Source organism: Onychomys torridus, chromosome 7, assembly GCF_903995425.1.
Source record: "Onychomys torridus chromosome 7, mOncTor1.1, whole genome shotgun sequence".
In the NCBI taxonomy this organism is placed as follows: domain Eukaryota; kingdom Metazoa; phylum Chordata; class Mammalia; order Rodentia; family Cricetidae; genus Onychomys; species Onychomys torridus.
The window spans coordinates 44,943,273-44,970,900 of record NC_050449.1 but is presented as its reverse complement, the minus strand read 5'-3'; positions in this window follow the sequence as shown (position 1 = coordinate 44,970,900).

Sequence of the window (27,628 nt, the reverse complement as noted above, 5' to 3'; positions counted from 1 at the left end):
AGTAGAAGTCACTTTTGAGTATTTCTACCAGACCATCTCAATACCAAAAGTGGCCCTCAGTTGCACCCAGACACCCAGCTCATGAATATAAAAGTATCAAATGTGAAAAGGACACAGTGGATCTGTTGCCAGGGAGCTGTTAAGGTTTTCTGTTTGCTTCACTCCTCCACCCTTTGAGAGGCAGTGGTGGGAAGGATTCTCTCCTCACCTTCAATCAAGTGAGAGTAGAGATGCCCAGACACCACTCAACAACTGATGTGTACCCCATAAAGACTGGGGACAGCAGGCTATGAAAAGTTGAGCCTGGCAGCTTCCTTGAAAATGGAAGAGGGAAAGGACCCCCCTCAACTGACTACACTACTTCCCACTTGGAAGGGAGAGAGTATCTCAGGGATCAGATGGAAGGAGGAGCTATGCTGACTTCTGTACAAGGGTCTGGTTGTCAGATGACCAACAGCCCATGAGCAGAGGAGGGACTGCAGAAGTTCATGGACTGAGGGAGGAATTAGGAGCAAGCCTGGGAGCTTCTTATACATCTGCCCCGCCCCCTTCTGAAGGCTCCCATGGTGGTGCTTCCACAAACTTACAGAACAATTAGAATGAGGCCTCGGCATAGGAAGATGGCTCAGTGGGTAGCATGTCATACAGCATGAGAACCCAAATCAGACCTCTGGCATCCATACAAAAGGCTGAAGATGCATGTGCCTACAATCCTAGTGTAGAGGATAGAGAGAAAGGGGGATCTCTGTGTCTCGTTGTCCAGCTAGGCTATCCATGTTTATAATCCAGGATCAATGAAAGACCTTGTCTCAAAAAATAGGGTGGAGAGCAACTGAGGAAGACACTTGGCATTGACCTCTGGCCTCCCTCCAAACATACATGGACCAACACAAATGCATCTACACACACACACACACACACACACACACACACACACACACACACACAGTCTCCTTGGTCACAGCCTATAAGCTCCACCCAGTAATCATCACTACACCAGACAGCAAGACCAGTATTTGCTCCACCCATGACCTTGGGTTATAAGGCCTAAAGGAGGCGGAGCTTTCTGCCATTGTACGTAATCTCTTATAAGGAGTAGGAGAAGGGTCACGTGCTCCTTTTCGCTGCTCCTGCCTATGAGGTAGATTTGCTCCTAGTCAAAGGATGATTTCTGCTGTCTACTCCATTCTGTAATCATGAGTGTATTTCCTCAATTTATATCTTAATAGATTTTGTTACTCATTTAATAGACTAATGTGGATTGATCATAATAAGTAGTGTCCAACTTGGGGCATGAAGCTATCTATGACCCTGAGATTAAGAGTCTCATGCTCTACCAACTTTACAAAGGCTGACCACAGCTTTAAAAAGGGGGGGGGGTATCAGATAAAGAACTAAGACAAGTATTAACTGAGTCCTTGGACTTTAACAGTGCTAATGCAGAATGCAAAAGAATATTTACAACATTAAAGGTCAGGTCAGCATCTCTGGAAGAGTGAATTCAATATACAAATGGTGTTTAGTCCCTTAACTATGGTAATGAGGCTTGGTTAGGAGAGGCAATTTCTAGAGGTGGAAGGAGACCTCAAGGTACCAAATGTTTTACTGTGGTATACCAGGTAATATGGGTAGAAATGTACACAGGGTACTCCTAGAAGCAGTATTCCTTCTAGAAATAACCCAAACAGCAGACTCCAACCTTTTGGATTATGTAGAAGATGCAGCAAAGGCTGACTGACATTGGACCAATGAGTGCAGATCAACAATAGATATACAAGGCAACCCTTTACCACCAGGAAATGCCTCAGGGGGCCTCTTACAGGCCCCCAAACTGAACATGGTCCAAACATTTATGGCCACTGTGGAGGAAATTCCTCTCTAGGACAATTAAATAATCCAGTGTCTAATGTAAAGATCAATATTGCGCTGGATGACAGAACAGCCATGATAGATGAATCAAAAGTCCCAAGGAACACAATAAAATGAATATTTTGGCAGACTTCCATAAACAAACAAAGACTAAAGCTTAGACTTTGAATTAATGGCATTGTTCTAGAGGGCCAGGCAGACACAGGTATGGATGTGACTCTGATTACACCAAAATCATGGCATCCAAACTGACCTTTTCAAGAGGTAGGTGTCCATTTTCTAAGGACTGGAACCCTATCTCAGGTAAAACAAAGTTTGATATGGCTTGAATGCATAGCTCCAGAAGGACAGAGAGGAAGGCTGAAGCCATATGTGGCAAAGGTAGCAGTGAATCTTTGGGGCAGCGGTCTGTTATAGCAGTGGGATACACAGATTAAAAATATTATAATCTCAGAAAGGGAATGCAGACCAGTGGATGTTTCTAGGAATGATATTATAACATACTATTAAAAAAACAGGGTTGGGGATTTAGATCAGTGGTAGAGCACTTGCCTAGCAAGCAGAAGGCCCTGGGTTCGATCCTCAGCTCAAAAAAAAAACAAAAAACAAAAAAAACAAACAGAGCACAACTGCTGTTGAACTCTCAGAAGTACCAACAGCTCTACCTTTAAAATGGCTAACTGATAAACCTGTCTGTGTTGGACAATGGCCTTTGACAAAAAGGACACTACAAGCTTTAGAACAGCTGATTCAAGAGCAGTTAAATGCTCAACACATTGAAGAATCTACCATCCCTTGGAATTCTCCTGTATTTGTTTTTTCTTAAGTCCAGTAATTGGAAAATGCTGACAGATCTGAGAGCTATTAATAAAGTAATCCAGTCTACAGGCTCCCTACAGACTGGGAAGCCCTTGCCATCTCTGCTACCCAAAGAATGGCCTATAATAGTTATTGACTTAAAAGACTGTTTCTTTACCATACCTTTACAAGAAAATGATAGAGAAAAATTTGCCTTCATAGTTCCTAATTATAACAATTCTCAGCCAGTCAAGAGATATCAATGGAAGGTCTTCCCACAGGGAATGTTAAACAGTTTACCCTGTGCCAATATTTTGTGCAGAAACCATTGGAGATGATATATGTGAAATTTCCATAATCCATAATTTATCACTATATGGATGATATCTTATTAGCTGATCCAAACTAAGGCACCTTAGAAAGCATGTTTGAAGAAGTAAAGAAAGTTTTGCCTCACTGGGGATTACAAATTGCTCCTGAAAAAATACAAAGAGGAGATTTTATTAATTACTCAAGATATAAGATAGAGCTACAAAATATTAGACCCAAAAAGGTACAACTCAGGAGAGATTGATTGCAGACACTTAAAGATTTTCAAAAATTGTTAGGAAGCATTTCCAACTTACAGGGTATAATTGGAATACCTAAAGATGGACTAAAACATTTGGCTAATGTTCTAAAAGGGGACAAGGACTTAAATAGCCCAAGAGAATTATCAGCCAAAGCTGAGAAGAAAATGGCTCTAGTAGAAAAGATGATATGAGAAGCACATGTGTGAATCCAACACTTAAATGCATTCTGGTCATACTCCCCTCCAGACATTCCCCGACAGGGATTTTGATGCAGAGGGAAGATATTATATTGGAATGGATATTTACACCATGTAAACCAAATAAGAAGTTAAAGACTTATGTAGAAAAGATCTCTAATATGATTCTAAAAGGAGAATTAAGACTTTGCCAGTTGACAGGAATTGACCCAGCAGAAATTATAGTACCTTTAATTAATGAGGAAATTTCCTTACTATGGAAAGATAATTAATACTGACAAAGAGCCTGCAGTGACTTTTCGGGAGAAATTAACAATTGCTATCTCAAAACCACAAGAATAGAATTCATAAAGAGAACTGAATGGGTCCTTCCTCACATTGTATGACAAAAGTCAATTTCTGGAGTCCTCACATTCTATACTGATGCAAATAAGTCAGAGAAAGCAGGATACAAATCAGGAGACTTAAATAAAGTGGTTCAAAGTCCATACAACTCTGTACAAAAAGCAGAACTGTATGCTTATGGGACTTCACAGAACCCCTCAATATAGTCACTGACTCTTGATATTCAGAGAGAGTTGTTTTACATATTGAAACTGTTGAATTTATTCCTGATAATCAGAGTTAACTTCATTATTCATACAATTACAGGAAATCATCGGAAATAGGGAGCATCATATATATATAACACACATCAGATCCCATATGGGTCTGCCAGGACCTCTAGCACAAGGTAATGATGAGCTTGATCAGTTAGCAATAGGAAATGTGCTAGAAGCCTCAGAATTTCATAAGAAACACTATGTAAATAGCAAGGATTTGAAGAAAGATTTCTCCATCACTTAGCAACAAGCCAAGGAAATTGTAAGAAAATGTCCTACTTGTTCCTTCTATAACCAAACTCCATTATCTGTAGGAAACAATCCAAAGCAATCCAAAATCCATACAAAGAAATGAAATTTGGCAGATGGATGTATTTTATTTCAAAGAATTTGTAAGATTAAAGTATGTACACCATACCATTGTGTACCTATTGAGGATTTGAATGGGCAACTCCTATGAGTTCTGAAAAGGCTGATTCTGTGATTACACACCTACTAGAAGTTATGGCCATCATGAGAATATCTGTACAAATTAAAGACTGACAATTCCCCAGCATACGTCTCAAATAAGATGAGACAGTTTTTTGCTTATTACAATATAAAGCATATTACAAGTATACCACACAATCCCTCAGGCCAAGCAGTCATAGAAAGATCCAATCAAACTTTAAAGGATATGCTAAATAAACAGCAGCAGGTAACAATGACCCCTAGAAATAGATTGCATAATGCTTTATTAACCTTGAATTTTCTCAATGCTGATGAAAAAGGAGAGACATTGGACAACAGAAAAAACTTCTGAGCTAAATCAACCAGTTCATTTCAAAGATGTATTGACCTCAGAATGGAAACCAGGATACATCCTACATTGGGGAAGGGGTTTTGCTTTTGTTTCTGCAGGAGAAGAAAAGCTATAGATACCAACAAAATTAATAAAAATTCAATTCAAATAGCAGAAAACCCTTGATGAAGAGAAGTCATCCACCAATGTGACATCTCTACAAGTTGTAAGAAAAATTTAACAAACAAGGATTGGGGCATGGTTCTGTTTTGTTTTGTTTTGTTTTGTTTTTCCTTTTCTGGGTAATAGGAATTCCCATCTTCAAGAAATCATAAGGCCTTAGACACCCAGACATCTATAGCAGAAGGGAAGGACCTATTGGTACCAATATACTCTACAAGGTAATATCTCACTGCCTAACATCAATATCTCTTTAACTCTAGAATAGTTGTGGTCCTGATTCAATTATAAATCAAGCTGGCTTTGGAGTTGGAATGTGGCTCTCTCCTGCTCTAAACCCAAGTATGTTGTTAAAAGAAAAAAATTAAGAAGAGCTCATATCAGAAGAGCTAACTGGTGTGAGACAGAAAAAAAAAAACCAATAATCTAAGGACCATTGTTATCAATTCTATTTCTTTCATGCTTATTCTTGATTTCTTGGAATCTTTTCTTACATGTCATGCCATCTTTAAATCCAAAGTTTCCATGTTGATATTAATAATGTTCAAGTTTTCCACAATGAAAATAAGTCTCAATAGCAATCTCTGAAGTCTCCAGAGAGAAGATGGGTCCCCACAACAATGACTCTACTCAGTCCAGAAAGATGCCATGGTGCCTAAGACCATTACTCAGTGATCAGCTTTGGACTGAAAATTCTTCAGGATAGTTCAAAGACAAGATGGTCCATCATACTACACTTGTAGCCAGAATCTCAGACAATCTTATCCATTTCTGAGACTGGCTACAGACTCTATGGCTAACCCTATTAAGACTAAAAATCTAAGCTTTCTTACAGGACTCCACAGAGATACCATTGCCCCATAAACAGCAAGAGGTAATTATAAGAAAATGACACCCCTCTCTCAAATGTTTCATTTCTTCAGGGCTATGGATGGATGGTTGTAGGGTTGGGAGTAGAACAAAATTTAGATTCAGTATTCTCTTTTAGAAAAGAAAAGGGGGAATGGATAGGTATAGTATATTAAGGTAGATTATTGTATCTGCTAGTAAACTGATTTAGTAAACTATCAGTCTTAGATAATTTGCACTGATATGGATTCTTGTATATTCATACAAATGTAAACTATTCTTATATTTCTATTTAAGATAATTTGCATATTGATACAAATGTAAAACTATATTTTTTGTATTGTACACATATTTCTACTCATGTTTGAAATAATTTGTATATTGATATAAATGTAATATTGTATTTGTCATACTGTATGTATGTTCTACCTCTGTTTAGGATATTTTTATACTGATACACATTTAGAATTATTGTCATATTGCATATTGCATTATACATTCCTACCTCTGTTTAAACTATTTTGTGTATTGTCATAGTTTGAGGTCATTGTTCTTATATGATTCATCTGCTTACAGACTGTTTATCCTGTTACTGTGAAGCCTTAGACCTTAAGTTATTTCAGTAGAGGAGACTTACTGAGCTATAGTCACTCATGCTTATCATTTTTATAGTTATGTTAGTTATGCTTTCCAGATTTACAGAAACATATGTCAGATGGATAGGTTATCTTCAAACACTTCATAGACCTAGAGAATATGACATTTAAATGTTTTGATAACTTAAAATTCTGTTGACATGAGACATGATTGATCCCAAGAGACAATTTCCATTTGGAAGTTTGTCTCCTTCCTGGCACATAATGGCCTGCTGGGCAAAGAACTGTCCTTACCTTAAATGATGACAGTACGAATGCTGTCCTTTCTGGTCAAGTGGGATATTGGGAAAAGTGACTTCTGAACTCTGCCAAGACAGGGTAAGATGGTCTTTCAGAATTCTTGCTTCTGAAAATGGTCTGTCAGATAGCCTAGGCTTATAGCCAATTTGAATGCACCAATAATGCTGAGAAACTTTAGGTGACTGTCCAGGCTGCCAGCTGTCTCTGTTTACACTTGCAAGAAAGTTGCTTGCATCCATCACCTGTTTTCTCAGTTACCATTATATTCCTTCTCAGGTCTTTGATGGGGTCAAAGACTGCATAGTTAGAGTTACAATCTTATCATATCTTAGCTAGAACGAATTAGTACTAGAGTCAGAATCTTCAAGATAGGGGAGTTATTAGAGTAATCTCAGTAATTTGCCATTTTCCTACATTCTGGACATTTAGCATGTCTTTCTTATTTGATGCTATTCTTGTTGGTTGTAGTTCCATTTTTGTTTATGTTATTACTCTTTTTTTTTCCTGGACAATACTTGGTAATCATTCTTATTGTATATAGTTTGCATTAAGATTAGAACCTTCTTATTTAGACAAAAAGGGGAAATGTAGTGGTATTTGCTCTGCCCATGGGCTATATGGCCCAAAGGAGGTGGCGCTTCCTGCTGTTGTACATGACCTCTCATAAGGAGTTGGAGAGGGGTCACATGCCCCTTCTCCCTGCTTCTGCCTGTGAGGACGACTGTCTACTCCATCCTGTAATCGTGAGTATATTTCCTCACTTTATATCTTAATAAATTCTGTTACTCATTTAATAGACTCACATGGATTGATCATAATACTTATCCCTCATCCCTCCCTCCTCTTCAGGACATTCTATAAACCTAAGAGTTGAGAAGCAAACAAGACTCCTTGCAGTGAGGACAAGTGGACACTCTGCCCCATTACTGGAACTTTCTGTTCCATGTTGAGGAAGAAAATATATTCATAAATAAAACATTTAATTATGAACAATACATTTTGACACCTGGGTACCTGGGTAAATATCTAAATAATCTAGTCTTTATGTAATTTAATGTTATTTTTTTAATTTTATCTGTGTGCTTAGGTTTTACCCAAAGTAGGTATACAAATCCACATAAAAGTATAAACTGAAAATGGAATTGTATATACATGGTTAATTTTCAGGATAGGACAAATGAAACATTTTTTAATCCTGTAATTGTTAATAATATCAGCTAGCACTGTTTGCTCTTATAAGCATTTAGGAATGAATAAAGTTATTACCAAGAGTCATTTATATTCACTGGGAATAACACATGCTAAGTTCATACACATACACCTCCTCTCCCTCTCTCCATCTCTCTCTTTTTTCCTCTCTCTTTCCTTCTCTCTCTCCCTTATCCCCTGCCCCCAAACCCTTGTTCACTCCGAGGTAGAGAGAACTGGAAATAAACTTACAGCTTTGTAATATGCTAGGCCAGTGCTCTACTATTATTCAGCCTCCCAGAACTGAGCTTATATCACTATGCCTGAATTTTATTTTTGGATAAAGTTATTAAATGAGGGGATTTCCATAGACAGTGAAGCTTAATTTCATGAGTTCATTTATTTGGGTAAAGCTACTCTTGGTGCCCCTGTAAGTAAGACTGTAAAATATGAGTATAGATTCTCAGCTATTTAAAATTCAATCTGAACAGTGGTCCTGTGTCCCAAATAGAAATTACCAGGAAAGAATCTTCATCTTCTTTATCAGATATTTTAATCAATTTGTGAAACAAGATACTCATGTCAAATTTCAAAATGTCACGAAGTTAGGGAAGAAAAGAAACCAAATGGGCCAAAATTTGTCAAAATTGAGGAGGGAGTATAAAGTTTGGAGGATAGGGAGGATATGGGAGAAGTTGGGAAAGGGGGAAAACATGAACAGAGTATATTGTATAAAAATTTTAATAAAAATGGAAAAGCAAAACAATGTTAAATGATCTTAATAGCTTGAAACAAAGTATCAATCTGTTAAATTGAGGGAATGGGTGAGGTCTTAATAAATAGATCTGTCCTACAATGACAGACTGAGGAGACTGATTTGGCAGATGTTCAGTTCAACACCAACAACCAAACACTTCCTTTACATCCTACAATATGAGACAGAGGTTGATGTAGCAGGGACTGGTGTGATGTCTCAGATTTAGGAAGCACGTGGCCCAGAGGAGTTCATCCATTGGGAGTACCCTTGGAATCAATGCCTGTGAACTCAGGAGAGGCAAAGACAGAAGTGGAGTCAGTGGCTGCCTTGACTAAACTCACCATAGCTCTCAGAACCAGAATGGATTCTCACAACCGCCCCAAGTGGACTAAGATAATAAGGCCTTAGATGCTTACATTAATCATCTGTTGGATGTGGACTTCCCAGGGAAAGAAAGGGACATGACCTTGGAGGAGGAAGATCTCTGCAGCTGAGCAGACTCTGAAGGGCTGACAGCTGAACCTCTCTACAGACAGAACTGCCAGCAGCTGGGTCAACAAATCCTTCGGTGAAGGGGTTTCTGGGCCATGCATCACAGTGTCCTCCACAGTGGGAAATCCCAGTGCCTGCTCCAAACCCACAGAAATGCTGGGAGAATATATTTTTAAGATGTTTTTAATACATGGTTAAGCATAAAAAAGCAAGAACAGATGCCAAAAATGGAGAAAGAACTGAAAGGCAATGCACAAAGATACATGCCTCAAGAGAACGCTTCTTAAGTCCCATGAGAAGAGAAGGAAAGCTTTCAGATCCGGTTCCCCGTGTCATGCTACCAGTGGGTGTGGGGTTCAATGTCTACTACTCTCAGGGTACCAACTCGAAAGCGAGACCTTAGCCTAAAATTGACCCAAATGGTGTCTTGTGCACAAATCCTCATCAGAGCGACAATGCAAACCTTTCATGTGGTGTCCCCACCTGCTTCCACCTGAGGGCCCCATCTTAATTAATGCCACCAAGCATGAACTCAAAGAAGCACTAATAAGGACGGGATAGAGAACTTGCAAATGAAAGCATGTGTTAATAAAAAATTTAGATTGTCCCACCAGAGACATACAACTGCTCAAAATACTAAAGACAAATAAAGAAGGGAAAAATACAAAAAAGCAAACATATTGGAGAAAAAAAAAGTCATAACCAGTAATTCTAGGAAACAAAAGTACAGACCCTGAAAATGTTATTGTACTAAATGACAATAATGATTGCTGAGCCCGCCTGGCTACAGCCTAAAAAGACTGATCTGTGGGAAAGATCCATTGTGTTCAAGGAATCATAAGGTGGTGAAAAACCATTACACATATATTACACATATACTGAATACCTACTGTGTGCTCAGTACTATACTAGATATTATAGTAATGGCCAGGAAGAAATTATATGGATTCAAAATATTTATAACTTCATCAACTGTAGTTAGATTTCTAATCCATGACACCTACAAAATTAAGCAAACTAATAAATGTTAGAAGATCTACCTAATAACACAGTCTTCTACTTTATCCAGATGATGAGGAGAAAAATACATTCCATTTTGTTTATTGGCTAACTGTATCTGAAGTAATACAAAACTTTCTAGACTCCTAAATTCAAGGCTGAGTGTTGACAAGTTATAAAGAATCTATACTCAGTCAACATGGATGTGAGATCTCTTGGAATACTTACCCTTTAATAAGCAGCTGGTGGATGCTACAATTGGAGAAGAAACTAGTAGATACAAAACCCTCTACTTCCTAACCCTGAAGTGTTCTGACTTGATTCAAGCCTTCCGCATCAGAGATGAATGGTTCTTTCTTTGACCTTTAAAGCCAAACCATTAACTCTCAGCTTTTCCTGGAGCTGCTGGAGACATTCTGATCACTGGAATAGCACAAGTAACTGTGTGCCACCTCCAACCTGGACCTTAAGAGCCCCATACATGCAAGAAAGTTCCCACCACATGGTGCAGCGCAGAGTCCCCACAGCCAATGATGAAGATGGAAGAGCCATCAAGATGGAAAATGTCCCAGTCCCTAAGCCACTGAGCAGGTGACGCTTTCAACCAGCAGGTGTATCTCTGTGGGCTTTACATTGTTGAGAAATACATTATTTTATTTTTTTAACTGTTTGATGCACATCTTTGTTCTTTTCTTTTCCTTTTCACTTCATACAGGTAACACATTCACATTGTAGTAAGATTTAGGAGAGGCACATGGTACCCAGTGTATACACACCCAATTATTACACTTACTAGCTGTGGCGGTATTATGTTCCCCAAAATATTGTGCACACTAAAAAACTTAATAATCTGGAGTCAAAGAAGCGAACAGCTACAATATTAAACAATGAGGATAGGCAGTGGTAGCACATGCCTTTAATCCTAGCATTCCAGAGGCAGAGATCTACCTGGATCCCTGTGTGTTCAAGGATACAGCCAAGCATGGTGACTCAATCCCAGAAAGTGAGCCTTTAATCCCAGGGAGTGATGGCAGAAAGCAGAAAGGTATATAAGGCATGAAGACCAGAAACTAGAAGCTTTTAGCTGGTTAAGCATTCAGGCTTTGCAGCAGCAGGTCAGCTGAGATTCATTCTGGATGAGGACTCAGAGGTTTCCAGTCTGAGGAAACAGGATCAGCTGAGGAATTGGCAAGGTGAGGAAGCTGTGGCTTGTTCTGCTTCTCTGATCTTCCAGCATTCACAACAACATCTGGCTCCAGGTTTGATTTTATTAATAAGACCATTTAAGATTCATGCTACAACTAGCCACTAAAAGATATCTGTCCTAAAATTAGCTAGAATTCTCTTCCCTAATACAGCGTCTTTACATAGAATTCCCCATCCAATTTTTACACCCGTTCCTGCCTGCCTTATTCTAATGAATTACTGTTTGCAGTGATTCTATTGCCCTTCTATCCCTTGTGAAAGCTGTTTCTGCCTGAATTCTTTTTGTTACAGAGACTACCATAGTATCTTCCAACTGCTTTCAATGGAAAGACTTTTCTTCTACTTCACCACCAAAAACTGCATTAGATGCTTCCCCCTCAACCAAACTGAGTGACCTGAGGGGTGTCTCTTATACTCATGTTTATATCTTCAAGAGTTCCCATGGTAGTAGGTATGAGACAGCTGATTATTGATCCGGTTATAAGCAATATATCAGAGTTACCAATGTGAAACCATGCTTCTTGTCTCTTGGCCTACTCGGAAGAAACACAGATGCAGCAATATTGATCAAAAAAGAACACAGCATGCAAGCATGGAAATAGCTATCAGAGCACATTATAAACATCCATGCACATATATAAATATAAAGGAAATCGCCTTGACTTCAAATCAGTTATATACATGAATAAAACCAGCAGCTTCCTTTATTGTTCTTGTAAGATCAAGGAAACCTGAACATGTAGTTATTTTTAAAATCCACCCAGGGTTCCCCTGAGCAAACAGTCTCTCACTAAATTAGTAAATGAATAATGGTAATGAGATTACTCTGGGAATCACACATGTCAGAAAATCACAGTGCTTGGGAACAAAAGAAAACAAGCAATGGAGCCTTTCAGGGGACCTTAATCTTCTGCTACTGAGCAAACACATCTGTCCAGCTCAAGGCCAAATAGTTAATATGATCTTTATGAGTATAAATAAAAATTTAGACACCGCTCAAGGGTAATGCATTCTTACCTTTTCCTGGGATTTCTCCTGCAATAAGAAATGATAGGAGGGAGGGAATTGTGGCCTTGTTTATTATTTTCAGAGGATAAAAGAAAAAGCTAGTGTGTGCTAAATAGAAAGCATCCAGCTACTATGTACCTTAACGAATGTTCTAGAAACCCAGGCCTAGCCCCTCAGTCTCCTGCCCCTCTCCTCCTGCTCATATTACAGAGCTTATATGCTATGCAATGCTTCAGCTGCCTTCTCTTCACCTAAGATGTGTTGGTCACACATTTGGCACAGGGGAATTTGGCTTCAGTAAATATTTATTAAATGCTTTCTAAATCATCTGGTAATTTTCCTAAAAGCATTGCACTAAATTGTGATTGAACCTGCCCCCCTTGTTATAAGTAAACTTGGAAGAATGGAACACAAAAATAATCAACAATCAGGTATGGTCTATTATGACCAGAGTCTACTCTATGAAAGAGGAACATTGGCTCAGGATAGCACCTTCAGCATACAAGACTGTATGATCCCTCTCATGCAATCCTTTGAGAATTTTCAGTCAATTACAACACCTAAATCACAATTGAAGCTTGACATTTTCATGATTCCCTTTTTTATGTAAATAATGTAGCTGGCTTCCACAATGTACTTTTCTATCACTTATATAACAAATTATCAACCTTTGCAACCTAAAAACTCATGCTTAGCAGCTGTTGTGTGACAGATTTTTCCTGGGTAGGTGCCTCAGATGAGGAACCCATGACAAACCAAAGTACAGATACCACCAAAGTCCCACTTGGTGAATCAATGAGTTTTATTTGGATTACTCAGGGGCAGAAGTAACTCAAACAGAATTGTATCACCAAAACCAACTCCAGTAGGTGATAGCTCACAAAGGCTGGAAACCTGGAGCACACTACCTACAGGCAGCTCAACAAGTTGGAGAGTGTCCTTTCCAAGTGGTTCAATACTTTTGAGCCTGTTCTAGGTAGCTCAGCTGGTCTCTGCTTCTTACAGGCTGCTTGGCTTGTGACCCTCAACAGCATTTGTTTACTCTTTGAAGGCAGAGGCCTAGTGAATCTGATTAGTTTCAGGAACTTCCTGAAGCTATTTTGAGTTGTTCACTTTCTGTCTTAAGGAGCTTCCCTGTAGGATAGAATGTTTCAATCTTGGAGGAAATCGCCACACAACAGTAGCTCAGGCTCTCAAGGCCCAGAAGTCTAAGTGGACTCAGAGTCTGGTTCTAAATTCAGTGCCATCCAGGCTGAGCTCTCACTTGAAGACACTAGGGAGAATCCACTTCTAAGCTCTTTCTAAGTGTTGACAGAATTTGCATCTCTGTGATTTTAGGTCTGAAGTCTGAGTCCTTTCTGGAAGTAGTCAGAAGTTATACACAGCTTCTAACTCCATACACATTTATACAGTACCAACTGTCTTCAATTTTACACCAGCAACAATGAGCTGAGTCCTTCTGACACTTTTTTGTCTCTTTAATCTCCCTTTCTGTCCTGCCTCCTATTTTCTTCTGCTGCCTTAAGGGGTTGATATGATGACTTTGGACCTATCTGGATACCCATGATGAGCTCTCGGTTTTAAGGTCATCTGATTATTAACCTTAGTTTCATCTGCAAATTCCCTCACAGCAGTATAATTATCAAGGAATAGTAATTTGGTGAGACATGATTAGAATTCTGCCTACAACACTTAAAAGTTGATAGTGTTGTCTTCTTATCTCAGAACCTAATCTTGAAAGTAGCATCTATTGCTTCAACAATACTTTAACTGTTGGACACAAGTCAACAAGTATAATTATACTCATGGAAAAGAAATACACAGAAATACCAGTAGGTGGAGATCATTGAGGACTATCTGAGAAGCTCCTTGCCACAGAGAAGAAAGGTCATTGCATCCCATTATCTGGTTCAGTATTTACATATTCCCAATAGTGAATGCCAATCTAAGCAAAACTATGATACCATTATGCCAGGAGAAAAATATTACAGGACAGAAAAAAAAAGGATGCTTGATAGAGAAAGTGGACAGTAGACTAACTCTTCTTAGTCCGTTGTGGGGAGTCAATATGAAAGACCTAAAAATAGTAAATCAAGAAGTAGTCATCATTATGTTATTTAGACACATAAAGATAAGTTTCTGGGATGGGAACAGCTCATGCTGAGAGGGTTGTTCATGAAGATGGCTCTTTATAGCCAGTCTTAAATAATTCCCTGACTCTTTAAGCCATGTATGCAGGCTGGTATGTTTCTCAGTTGGTAAAGTGCTTACCTAGTTAACACAAGCCCTGATTTTGATTCCCTGCACTGCCCAAACTGTTCATGGTGTCCTATGCCTATAATACCAGCATTTGGGAGGTGAAAATAGGAGGATCAGAAGTCAAGGTCATTGCTGGATGCATAGCAAATTTGAGGCTAGCCTGGGATATATCAAACCATGTCTTAAACAAGCAAACAAATCATGTGTGTATGTTGCTTTGGTTAGAGTAACAGGAAAATGAAGCAAAGTAAAAAAAAAAAAAAAAAAAAAAAGCAGAGCTGAAGAGATGGCCTAGTTGGTAAAGTGTTGCTCTGGATGCTTGTGGACACGAATTGGGTCTACCTGAACCTTCACAAAGAAGGTAGGTGTGGTGGTACATGCATGTTATCCCTACACTGGAAAGACAGAGACAAAAGAATCCCTAGGACTCTCTGGCCAGTCAGTTTTCCCTAATCCCCTAATCAGTGACCTCCAAGTTTAGTGAAAGTCCTTGTTTCATAAAGGTGGAGTGTGATTAAGGAAAACACCAATGTCAATCTCTGGTCTTCACATGTCTCTGTGCATACACACACACACACACACACACACACACACACACACACACACACACATGGAAGCAGAAGAAAAATGTGAAATTATTTGCATCCAGTGAAAACAATGCAGAGCACATCTTTTGCTGAGATAGAAAAACATTGGCCCAAGAAATCCAAGAGAGGATTGCTGGTGATAATGACAGACTACAACCAGCTCACTAGAGCATTCCACTCACCACCTAGCCACGTGTTCAACCAGTCTGACCCACACCTACCCTGAAGGCCAGAGATGGGTGGCCAGCAAGGCCAGCCCAGACCTACCCTCCTCACTGCCACCTTGTCCAGTCTGGCTGCTTTGCTTCACTTAGGCTTAGTTCTACTTCTGGATTCCAACACACAGCTTTGGGTAATTTGTGAGACAGAGGAGCCAAACGCATTTCCACAGTAGCCCTACTCTGCCCTTTGCACTCTGGTGCAAACTCTGCCTGCCTCCTTGTCTTTCATGTGTCATTCAGTACTTCCTTCTAGAAAATTTTCCTGACTACCCAGACCAAATGTACACTGACCCACAGCCCCAATACCGTCACATCATCCTATCTTGTCTTATTTTAGCATTTGGCTTGTAGCATATTATATTACAAATGTCAACATAGATGTTCTGTGCAATAAATAATTACTGCCTGGAAAAGCAGGTGGGGCAGTGGATTGGTTTGGTTTTGCTGAAATAATGCTGCACAGTTAAACATCTGATGTCTTCAAGCAAGCACCTTTCTTGCCTCGGAATCTGTAGAGATCAACTTGAATTTAAGATGGTATTGGATGAGCTCAGTGGGACTTGGCTCCAGGCTTGTGCTGCATTCAGTCCCACACCATGCATTTCCTTGTACCCTTGCACTAGAGCCTACCTGGTGTATATTCTTCTCTCAGCAGACTCCCAGGGGCAGGGAGTAGCAGAAGCAAGCTATGCTTCTTGAAGGCTGAGCAGGTAGTGGCAAATCATTACTTCTGTGTAATTTCTATTGGTCAAAGAAAAGCACATGACTTGTATGAGTGAGAAAATTCTTTCCACTATTGCTTAGGGTGATGACACTAAATTAAAAACACATATGCAGACCAAAATGTTTTGTCCAATCATTTTGCACATGGGAAAACAGATCTAGGTAGAGAAAAGAGAATGAAAAACCACCCGAGAATTATATGGCAAATGGGTGACTAGATGAATTCATAAATTGGAATGAGGGGGAAAGGATACAATAGGGAGTTAGAAATTTAAAACACAAAAGCAAAGGCAAGACTCTGGGGAAGTCAAGGTATGACATCAAATGTGTTGGTGGAAAATAGCCCTTAGGAAAGAAATATCCTTCCCAGAGTGGAAATTAGTGGGTATGTATGTAGACATGCTTTCTAGTTGTAAAGGGGGGCAAAAGTGACAGTTCAGAAGGAGAATGTAACACTTGACTGGCTCTAAATAGCATGACCAACCATAGTCAGATTTAGGTATTTTGTGATAGGTGATGTGTTCCCAGACCTCCAGGCAAGCTGACTGTTCTACCTAACAGCATTGAGAAAGGCTTGCTGTCTGTAATCACCTAACTATGCTTAACACCAAGCCAGTGTGTGTTTCTATACATCTTCTAGAATGACCTCAGTCCCTTGTGGTATGTGAGAGTCTTTTGCTTAAGATAAAGGCAACAAGGGTCGCATAGGTGGCTGGAGACAGGTGATGAAGGTTTGGGGAAGTGTCTAAGGAAATTAACCATCAACAGTGAAGACCTGGTCCAACTGGCCTGTCTGGACTGAGATAAAGCCATCAATTAGAAGCAGCCTCCACCCATGGGGCTGAAGAAAAGTCCCCCAGTGCCTTTCCATTCAGCCATGTATGGGATATTCATTGAAAACTATGAGAAACAAGTGTTCCTAGATGCAAGCAGGTTATGCTCTGATCCATACATACCCTTAACAGGTTAATGACTAGAGAAAGCTATGCTGCCATCCAGAACTTAAAACTAAAAGCTGAGGAATGGATTCATGCAAATGTAACCTTTCCATCTCATCTGCTGGAATCAAATGTCACTGTCATTTAGTTTCCTAATAAATTGCAGCCATAGACTGTGTTTAAAGGCAAGGTTTAATGTAGTCAATAAAATACAGGCATCAGAAAGCAGAATGTAAATCCCTGTCCTTTGGTGCCTCATTGGGAGATAAATGTCACTCTAGCCCTGAGATAATATTGTCACAGAAACATTTCAAAGAGTTGTAGCCACTGTCTTTATAGTTATGGCAGTGAATGAAAAGCACAGAGATACAAACCTTTATTGCAGCTGATTAAATATTAAGCACCAATGTGGCAGAATGATGACATGACACAGAACTTTGTTCTGGGTTAGGAATCTCATTTTCTGAAGACCCAGAAGAAATTAATACAAAACAGAAATTAATCTTCTGATTTCCACTCCAAGATCATTCCATTGCCCCAGTGTGTTTCCTTAGTGTGTTTGGCCATATGATCAAGCAGGGGATCTCAGAAAAAGAAAGGCATGGAAGGGCTATTCAGGATACCATTCTCTGTTGTGCATGTGATCAGCAGGACCTCTGAGGGGAAGAGAATTCCCACTATAGACAGACTGACAAAGTCACCATCAAAGACAAATACATTGTGGGAGGCCATGTGTCCAACAGAGCCAGGGGATCTGCCCTTCAAGGATGTTTTCTGACAAGCAGAATGTATATCACCTAAAACCCTGAATGAATAGGATAATCGTAAGTGAACCGAAAGTACTGCTCCCCCTTTTTTAACTTTGTGAGGTCTTTGACTCAGCAACTGTGACAGAAAGAATTCTGTAGTTGGACCTTGTCATTGGCACTGTCGGCTCCCCAATAATGACATGGAGACTTATTACTGACTATGAAAGCTCAACTGATAGGCTAGATCTTATAACTTAAATTAACCCATATCTTTTATTCTACATTATTTTCTGTGGCTCGGTTACCTTTCCTCTGTACTGCCCATGCTGCTTCCTCTGCAGCTCCCAGCTCTCCCACCCTTCTTCTTCCCTGAAATCTCTGTGTCTGGAAATCCCGCCTAGCTACTGGATTTTTATTAAACCAATCAGAGTGACACAAATTCACAAGTGTACAAAATCCACAACATTTCCTCTTTTTTGTATAGATGAAAAGAAAGGTTTTAACTCTAACACAGTAAAACTAGATACAATAAGAACAATTTTCAGGTGTTGTCTAAATAGTAAGGAAAGGTATTAACTTTAATAAGTGAAACTAAATAGAATATAACAAAACTCACCTTAAATTTGTATCAATATACAAAAATTGATACCAGTGTAAAATATCTGAAACTGGTGGTTCTTTAAAATTAGACTCAACAATCTACCCTTTTATACCATCATTTTTTATACTGTTTTGACCTTGCTTTACTGGACACTTACAGTGTTCTCTGACCCATGAGTCAAACCTTAAATTCACTGCACAGCTTAGCTATTGGTAGACTGGCAGCTCAACCCTGCAGGCAGCAGCCAGGAGACCCATCTCTATGCAAACAAATGCAAATGGACTGAACGTTGTAAATGTTATCCTTATTTGATAACTGTTCTATTATATATAGTTTCTCCATGTTAGATTTAAACACCTTTCCTTTTTATTTAGAAAAAAAGGGGAAAATAATGTGAGATATTTGTACACTGTATGAAATACATTGCTGTGATAGGTATAATAAAAGCTGAATGGTCAATAGCTAGGTAGGAAGTATAAGTGGGGCTTCTGGGCAGAGAGAGAACTCTGAAAAGAAGGCAGTGGAATCACCAGCCAGGCATGGAAGAAGCAGGATGGGCAAAATGGAGATGAGGTAACAAGCACATGGAAGAATGTAGATTTATAAATATGGGTTAATTTAAGTTATAAGAGCTATTTAGAAAAAAGGCCTATGCTAAGGCCAAGCTTTCATAACTAATAATAAGTCTCCGTGTCATTTTTTGGAGAGTTAGCAGTATGGAGAAAGACTTACTACAGACTTCTACTGTTCAGACTTATCTTCTGGAATTTGTCATACTTATCTGGGATTTAAACCTGGATTTTATGATAATATGCTATTTAATGATCTTGTCCCCATCCTCTACAAGCCTCCTAAATACATGAGCTGTAACATCTGAGTGCATGCTACTTCTGATTACCATATTCTTCCTAGTTTCTTCCCTACATTTCCAGTACATCCTGTCACAGCTTTTAGGAAGCTCCCAGACCCTGGACAGGGTTAAGCCATTCATAGGGGTACTTCATGGTTTCTGTTCACAAAAAAAAAAAAAAAAAAACTGCATAGTAATGAATGGGTGTGAAATGACTAAGAAATTCAGAATATATACTGCTATGGGATAATGCTTTTGTACACTGGTTTAATAAAACACTGATTGGCCAGTAGTCAGGCAAGAAGTATAGGTGGGCAGGCAGACTAAAGGAATTCTGGGAAGAGAAGGGCTGAGTCGGGAGTTGCTAGCCAGACACAGAGGAAGCAAGATGACAAGGCATAACTGGGAAAAGGTACCAAAGCATGTGGCTAAACATAGATAAGAATTATGGATTAAATTAAGTGTAAGAGCTAGTCAGTAATAAGCCTGAGCTAATGGTTGAGCAGTTATACTTAATATAAGCCTCTGTGTGCTTACTTGGGGGAATGCGATTGGGAGAGATTTGTCCCAACCACCGGCTGGGTAGGACACAGGAAAACTTCCAACTACAATCTACTCTGAAAAAAGCATGCTCCTTTAGCATCATCCCTCCAAACACACACATATTTGGTGTCTCAAAAACTTGTTTCCTTTGGCTATGAAGGTGGCTCCATGGGTAAAGTACTTGCTGCACATGCATGAGGATGTGAGTTTAGACTCAGCACCCATTTGAAGTTGGGTGTTGTGGCACAACCTATAACCCCAGTGCTGGTAAGGAAGAGAGAGATGCCTCTGGGGCCTTTCTAACCAGCTAGTCTAACCTCAAGCTTCAGGGTCACTGGCAACACTTGTCTCAAAGGATAAGAACAATGAAAGATACCACCAGACATCAGTCCCTGACCTCCACATGCACAGATGAGCATGCATGTGCTCGCGCGCGCGCGTGCGCGCACACACACACACACACACACACACTTTTGTATTTATAGAAATCCTACACATAATAGTCATTTTTTTGAAAAGTCATTTAATATAGCAAGGATGAAGAGAATCAAAAGACTTGTGGAATATCTAAGCATGAACATGGATTTGGAGAACACAAGCCAGGAAAGCATAACATTCTGAATCTGGAAGGAAGACCCTGGTGTAGGCTTGCAAGAGGCTGGGATAAAGCAAACTCTGTACAGAATGTAAAGGTTAACTGAATGCTCTAAGAGAGGAAAGGAGTTTGGGGAGCTCAGACTCTGAAAAGGAAAGGATGCATGTTCTGTCAGTAAAGACTGGCCTGTGATTCCCTTGCATGGCTCAGACCATTGTAGGACCTGATAACAACAGAGAGATCCTAGATACCCAATTTGGCATGAATTTTCACACATGGTCTCAGAGCATCTAGTGGCCTGGCTTAGAACCAGACCAGACAGATGTAAGAGACATGAATGAAGTAATGAGACTCTGTGAACCTAAAGCCAAGCTTTCAGTTAGAAATTTGTAACCACCTGCTGAGTTCCAGGTGGCTTGATACCAATGGTAACAGACTAAGCAGAGACTAATTGCAGATAGTGAACTAAGGATGGAGACATGTCACAAATGTCAGCATCTATCAAGACAAGCCACAGGATATTACTTACACCCCAGGACTCAAATCCAGGGGAGTAAGAAGGGTACCTCAATAACCCAAACTGTACTCCACAATCTTGATAGCCTAGAGGTTCTATGCACAATGTTTCTCCTGTTCCAGAATCTCACATGTCTCCTCTTTCCTAGTGTGTGGTTTGAGAGTAAGATTATGTGGCTTGAATAGTGTATTCTGCTACCTATGGGAAGTTCTTCTTTACTGTCAACCAACTCTGCCTCCTAAGGCCAAGGTGTCACAGATGAGAAGGTTATGATCCCTTCCAACTTCATTTTAATGTTGCCATGATTAAATCATCTTGGCCAAGTAAACTCTGCATTTACTTCTATAAAATTACCAGGGTAACTATGTTAGAATCCTCTTTATTATGTTAGACACCTTTTAAATGACATAATTTGAGACCTTTTAAATGACATAATTTGATGCAGACATTAAAATCACTATTGAGTGATGCCTCTGAATTCAATTAAGCATCCAAGCCCTTAGAGGACTGGGATTCCTCCTTGGGAGGACTGAGAAAATCTGTTAAATTGGCAGCAGTGGCTATCAAGTTGCCTGCACTTTGCACAGAAAGCCCATTATATTTCTCTGAACTGTCATAATAGGTAACATTGGGGCATTGACCATGTGCCTGACACTTTGCATATATTTTGCATGTCTCATCAATTTATTCCATTCTTACACAAATATTTGAGCTAAAGAATATTATATCCATTGGCAGCTCAGGTATTAATAGATAAGGGTAAAGCAAAGGCTTGAGGCCACAGAGCTATCATTGACCAACTCATGTCTGTAGACCTCCAAAGACCCCAACACACACACACACACACACACACACACACACACACACACAGCAAACCAATTATAATTTTCTTAACCTCCAGTGCAAAACATCCTTAGAAACTTGATTTAAAAGAAAAATATCTGGTCATTTGGGGACACGATCCATAAAAATGTATTTCTAATTCAGAAAGAAGATGTGAGGGATGGCATTTGCTGCTAGCCATGGTAAGCAAATCTGCTCAGTCCCCACAGCATAAAGTTTGATTTTTCTCCTTCTCTCTGCTTTTATGCTTAAGGGAATTAAAATGTCAGGAATCATGCATTCCCTGTGGATGGTGGAGACACAAATAGCTTCCACGCCGCTTCGCACAGATGCAATAGCTAAATTGAGACCAGGAAAGACAGAGACAAGTGTAACAACACACTGATGATGTGTCTATTTTTAAGAGAAACTGTTAAATTAGAAAGAGTTCTCAAAGTTTAAAAAAAAGGGAGAAAATCTTCAGAGGAAATAATTTGGGCACAATTCTAAGAAACTCAAAGGAGAATCAGTTAGAGTGAATGAGCAATCTCACATTCCAAAAGGGGCTAAGAGAATCACTTCCCAGTTTTAAACAAAATTATGAACATTTTTAAGGTATAAAAGCAAAGAAAAGAATTAAGCCTTGAAGAGCTTATAAGATTATTTGGAACCAAGGAAAATATTTCTGAATCAATAAATACTGTAAATACAAAATAAAACATCTAATAAATAATTTATTCTAAACAATATAGTAAGTTGTTTAATCTACCCTTAAGGAAATTTATAAAGTCAAGACACAAATAACTGTTGCCAATGGACTAAAATTAATTTATTTATCATATATTTTATACCACTCCAGCTCATTAATTTCTGAGTATTCATCCTACCATAACAATACACAAAAGTATCTGTCACTGACAGACCTTGGAATACTCAGTCCTGAATGGTAGGTCTCATCAAGCCCTTCCCCATCAGGGCTTAAGAGGCTAAGCAGAAGCAGAGCAGAAAAACTGTGAAAGCCAGAGGGGACAGATGGCTCCACAAATTTGTTCCAGACACAATAGGATCGATGCACACAGGAACCCACAAAGACTGTGGCAGCATGCACAGGTCTGCACAGGTTCAAGCCAGACAGGGTCCCCATGCTGAGAAGAGGAAGTGAAGAGGAGATCCAAACCCTAGCCAAGAAGCTATCTGCATTCGCCCCCCCCCCCCCCCCGGGCAAAAGAAAAGTTAGTTTGCTACAATGCAGTCTCACTGAGTATATAAACCACACTTAAGGAAGGGTGGGCCTCATATGCCCAGCAGTAGATGGCCAACACAAGATGAACTAAGGGTTATTTTTATAGACTTCACATTGTTTCATTTGGGCATTTTTTTTAACCTTACTGGTCTCTTGCTTATATATTACAGTTTCTGATTTTGTGGAGTGTGTGTGTGTGTGTGTGTGTGTGTGTGTGTGTGTGTGTGTTATGCTTTTTCTTTTTTCCATTTTTTAAATTAATTTATTTATTTTTCTATTATGAGCTTGATACAGTGTAAATTCTTATCCTAATAGTGAAATGTTTGATTGAGGCTTGTCCAGTAATTGAGTATACCCAAGGAATGCTCAATCAAACCACAAAGGTACATGCTCTACTGTGTTCATAGCAGCACTATTTGTAATAGCCAGAACCTGGAAACAACCTAGATGCCTGTCAAATGAAGAATGGATTAAGAAAATGTGGTACATATACACAATGAAGTTACTACTCAGCAGAGAAAGACAATGACAGCATGAAACCTGCAGGCAAATGGATGGAACTAGAAAAAATCATCCTGATTGAAGTAACCCAAACCCAGGAGGACAAACATGGTATGTACTCACTCATAAGTGGATTCTAGATATAAAGCAAAGAACAATCAGACTGCAACCCACAGAACCAGGGAGGCTACATAGCAGGGGGTCCCTAGGATGACTGTGGCTTATAATAAGTGTTGGTTTTACTCAATGCCTATTAGTTTGCTAAGGAGAGAGAGAGAAAGGGCATGGAGCTGAGGAGGTAGGGAGATGGAGAGGATCTGGTAGGAACTGGAGTAGAGAAAACCATAATCAGAATAAATTATATGAAAAAAATTCAATTAAAGAAACCATCAGTCGCAACAAATGTCCAATAAAACATTATTTTTACAAAAATTTCTTAAAAATGGAACCCAAACATAGGGAAGTAAAAATCCACCAAATTGTTTGGAGACTTTGCTAACACTATATTAACAGTAATAATCTAGATAGTCTCTTTGTAATAAGAGGATGAGTTCAAAGAGGTTAAGTTATCTGTAAAAGATTAATCACTCAATAATAGATGATTAAAGTATATTCTGAATGACATGAACTAGAAAGGTGGTTAATTAATGATACACCATTGTTAGTGTGATAGTGTAATATGTAAAAACATTGTCATTTTGTATAGTCATTAAAGTCAGTTTTTCTAAAGAACATCAAAAAGACTGGAAAGTACTTAAGATTTAACATTTACACACACACACACACAAACACTATATATATATATATATATATATATATATATATATATATATATATATGCATGCAACTCTATTCCATAATTTAATGTATGAAGTTACATTTACAAATGGGCAGTAAGTGAACATAAGAAAAGCCTATATTTATTAAAGGTAGTGGATTTTCTTAATTAAAAAAAATTCTGTTGTTTATCCATTTGTTGGAGACATGTTTATTAAAGGCCTATTTCAATGCACAAAATGAATGCCATGTCTTTATAGAGATTATAGCCTAATAAAAGAGAAATAATAATGCACATAATATATGGACTTGACTAATAGCAAAGGCTATGCAGGAAAACAAAGTGTGAGGAAGAGTAGGGGGCTGTACTTGTGGAAACAATGGCCAAGGAAAGTTTCCCTAATGAGATAGCATCACAGAATTGAGCCAAAGTGAGTAAGCTACATGATGTGTGAGAGCACCAGAGACTGAAACAGAGTGCATGCCAAGACCCTACAGTGGGATGCCACATGGACCATGTAGTCACATGAAGCTAAAATAAGATAAGAAATAAAATCTATAAAATTATGCCCATAATTGAACAAAAGCACAGAGAATACTGACACATCCTCCTAAAGTATTTAAAATAAAAGCACTATGATACATTGATAACAAGCTATGTGAGTATTGTTTTAGAGACATCCTGCACTCTGCACAGCCTCTTCCTTACTTGTAAAGAATGAATAATAGTAACAATAGCATGGATTGGTTCTGTAATATTATGAAGTTGCATAGTACATAGAGCAATGGGTCCAAACACCCAACTCTGGATCTCCAGAACTTGTTGCCACCACCCTCCCCCACACACAAAGGGGTAACAGACTGCAGATGGAGAATAACAAGACTTCTTAAAACTATAGGAGATGGGGGAGGGGGAAGGGAAAGAGGGACAAGGGGGGGAGAGAGAGGGAGGGAGGGAGGGAGGGTAGAGAGAGGTGGGGACAAGGGGGAAGATAGAAGGAGGGAAGGGGAGAGAGAGACAGAAGAGAGAGGGAGGAAGGGAGGGAAAGGGAAGGAGGAGGAAGGTAGAGAGGAAGAAGGGAGAGAGGGAGAGAGAGAGAGATTCAAACATAACAACAGAAGCAGAGGCAGAACAATTCTAGTTTAGACATTGAAATTGAAGGAGGAACCATGAGCCAAGTAATAGGAGCCAAATCTAGAGGACACAGAAAATAAAATAAAAACAAGATGCATCCCTTGAGTTTAGTCTGCTCAACCGTGTTGGCCTTCTGAACTAGAGAACATCTTGTTGTGGTGTTCTAAACCCAGGACCATTTCCTAGAGCACCAGCAAAAAATAAATACAAGACAGCCAAGATAGTTTTATGAGTGAAATACTCATAACCTGGCACATGTTCATCAGTCCATAAGCTTTAATGATACAAAAGGTAATGTTTCCTCCCACATCTTCTGGTAAACATTTAAGTAGATCTGGGAGATGACTCTATTGGTAAAGAGCATGCCATGCAAGCACAGGAACCTGGGTTGAAATAATCAGAACCCACAAACAAAGTCAGATGTGAAGTGCACACCTCTAAGCCAAGCACTGGAGCCTAGCCTTGAGGAGCTTCAGGTCAGTGAGAGACCCTGCTTCAAAACACAAGATAGACAGTAACTTTGAGAAATAACACTTGAGGATGATCTCTGGCCCCCACAGTCATGTGCACACAGGTTTACCAATGTGTACACACATGTATACCCCCAACACACACAAATACATAACAACGAAACCAGTAACTGTGTGTGAATGAAATTTGGCCTTTACAAATAAGTAGGGATGGACTACCAGAAGGGAGAAAGTTTTATCATGGGTGTCACTAATACAAGCAGAGGGAGATTTTAATTACAGGGGAAAAAAAGGAATTGAAATGTAAAACAGGAATAATGAACACACACACACACACACACACACACACACACGCACACACACACACACGCACGCACGCACACACGCACACACGCACATGCTCCTGTGGACTTTCATGTCTAAGTTATATTCTTTAGTCGCTAACAAAACACTAACAAGTGGCTAGAACCGGGCTAGATTGAAAGAGGTTTCATTTTGGATGTGATTTATAGTCTATGAGGAAAACCATGGATCCATCAAGAATCCAGATGTGGGTCAGTTATCTAAGCCACAGAGTCCAGCAAGCTCCTTTATGGATGAGGACCATAAAAGCTTGGAATTTCACTCCTAGTAAAAGTCTCTAGGAATTTGTGAATTTCGTTTTCATTCCAACAGAAAAGTGACAAATCAAACAGCAGCGAGCCCACAGACAGCACCCCACCCTCCATTCCTGGCTCCATGAGGTCTCCAGAGTACGTAAAAATTTCAATTTCTTCCAAACACTTCACAAGCACTTCCCATATGTATGGCCAGACCCTGTGTAAGTAGCATTGAACTTGCAGACGATACATACTCCAAAACATTTATACTTGAAAAAAATTACAGCTTCATTATTTTAAAAGATTGCAACATTTGTTGCTCATGCTCCAATTTTTCATTCAAAAATGTTTATTGAATGTCCTTCTAAATATACCGAAGCCTGGGGCATGTGTCCTTGAGTTGTTTTTAGTAAAGGAATGGGGAATTTTTATCGATTTCCTACTTTACTTCTTTGGAATTAGTTTCTGGTTCCTCATCAGTTAGTTATTTGGCAAATAAGTAAAAGTACTAATTCCTTAAGAATTATATAGCAAGATGTTCATCAAGATGCAATATTGAGAATATTTTTGCCATCTTTAATTTCATATTTATTCTTATTTAAGTGGTGTGCTAACAAGCAAATTCCTGGTGCCAGCCATCTGCTTCCTCATTTATTGTCCAGAAACTGCCCCTTGCAATGACTCAGTCTGTTTTATGTGGTTGTTATTGTTGGTTTTTTAGCATTGCCTTCTATACTTCTAAATAGCTTATTTGTATTGTTTATTTACACTCTTTTAAAGTTTAAACTGTCTATGAATTGTGCTATGTAAGATGTGAATTTAGGGCTGGAGGGATAGCTCAGCTATTAAAGGCTAGGCTCACAACCAAAAATATAAAATTTGAATTTAATTATTATGCTCATTCACCTCACACTCTCATAAACATACATAAATATCCCCAGGGGAGTCTTGGCCCTGGAGGAGGTGGGAATGGAGGGGAGGGGATGGGGGGAAGATGGGGGGAGGACAGGGGAACCCATGGCTGATGTGTAAAATTAAAACACAAATATAATAATAATAATAATAATAATAATAATAATAATAAATAAATATCTCCTAGTAGCT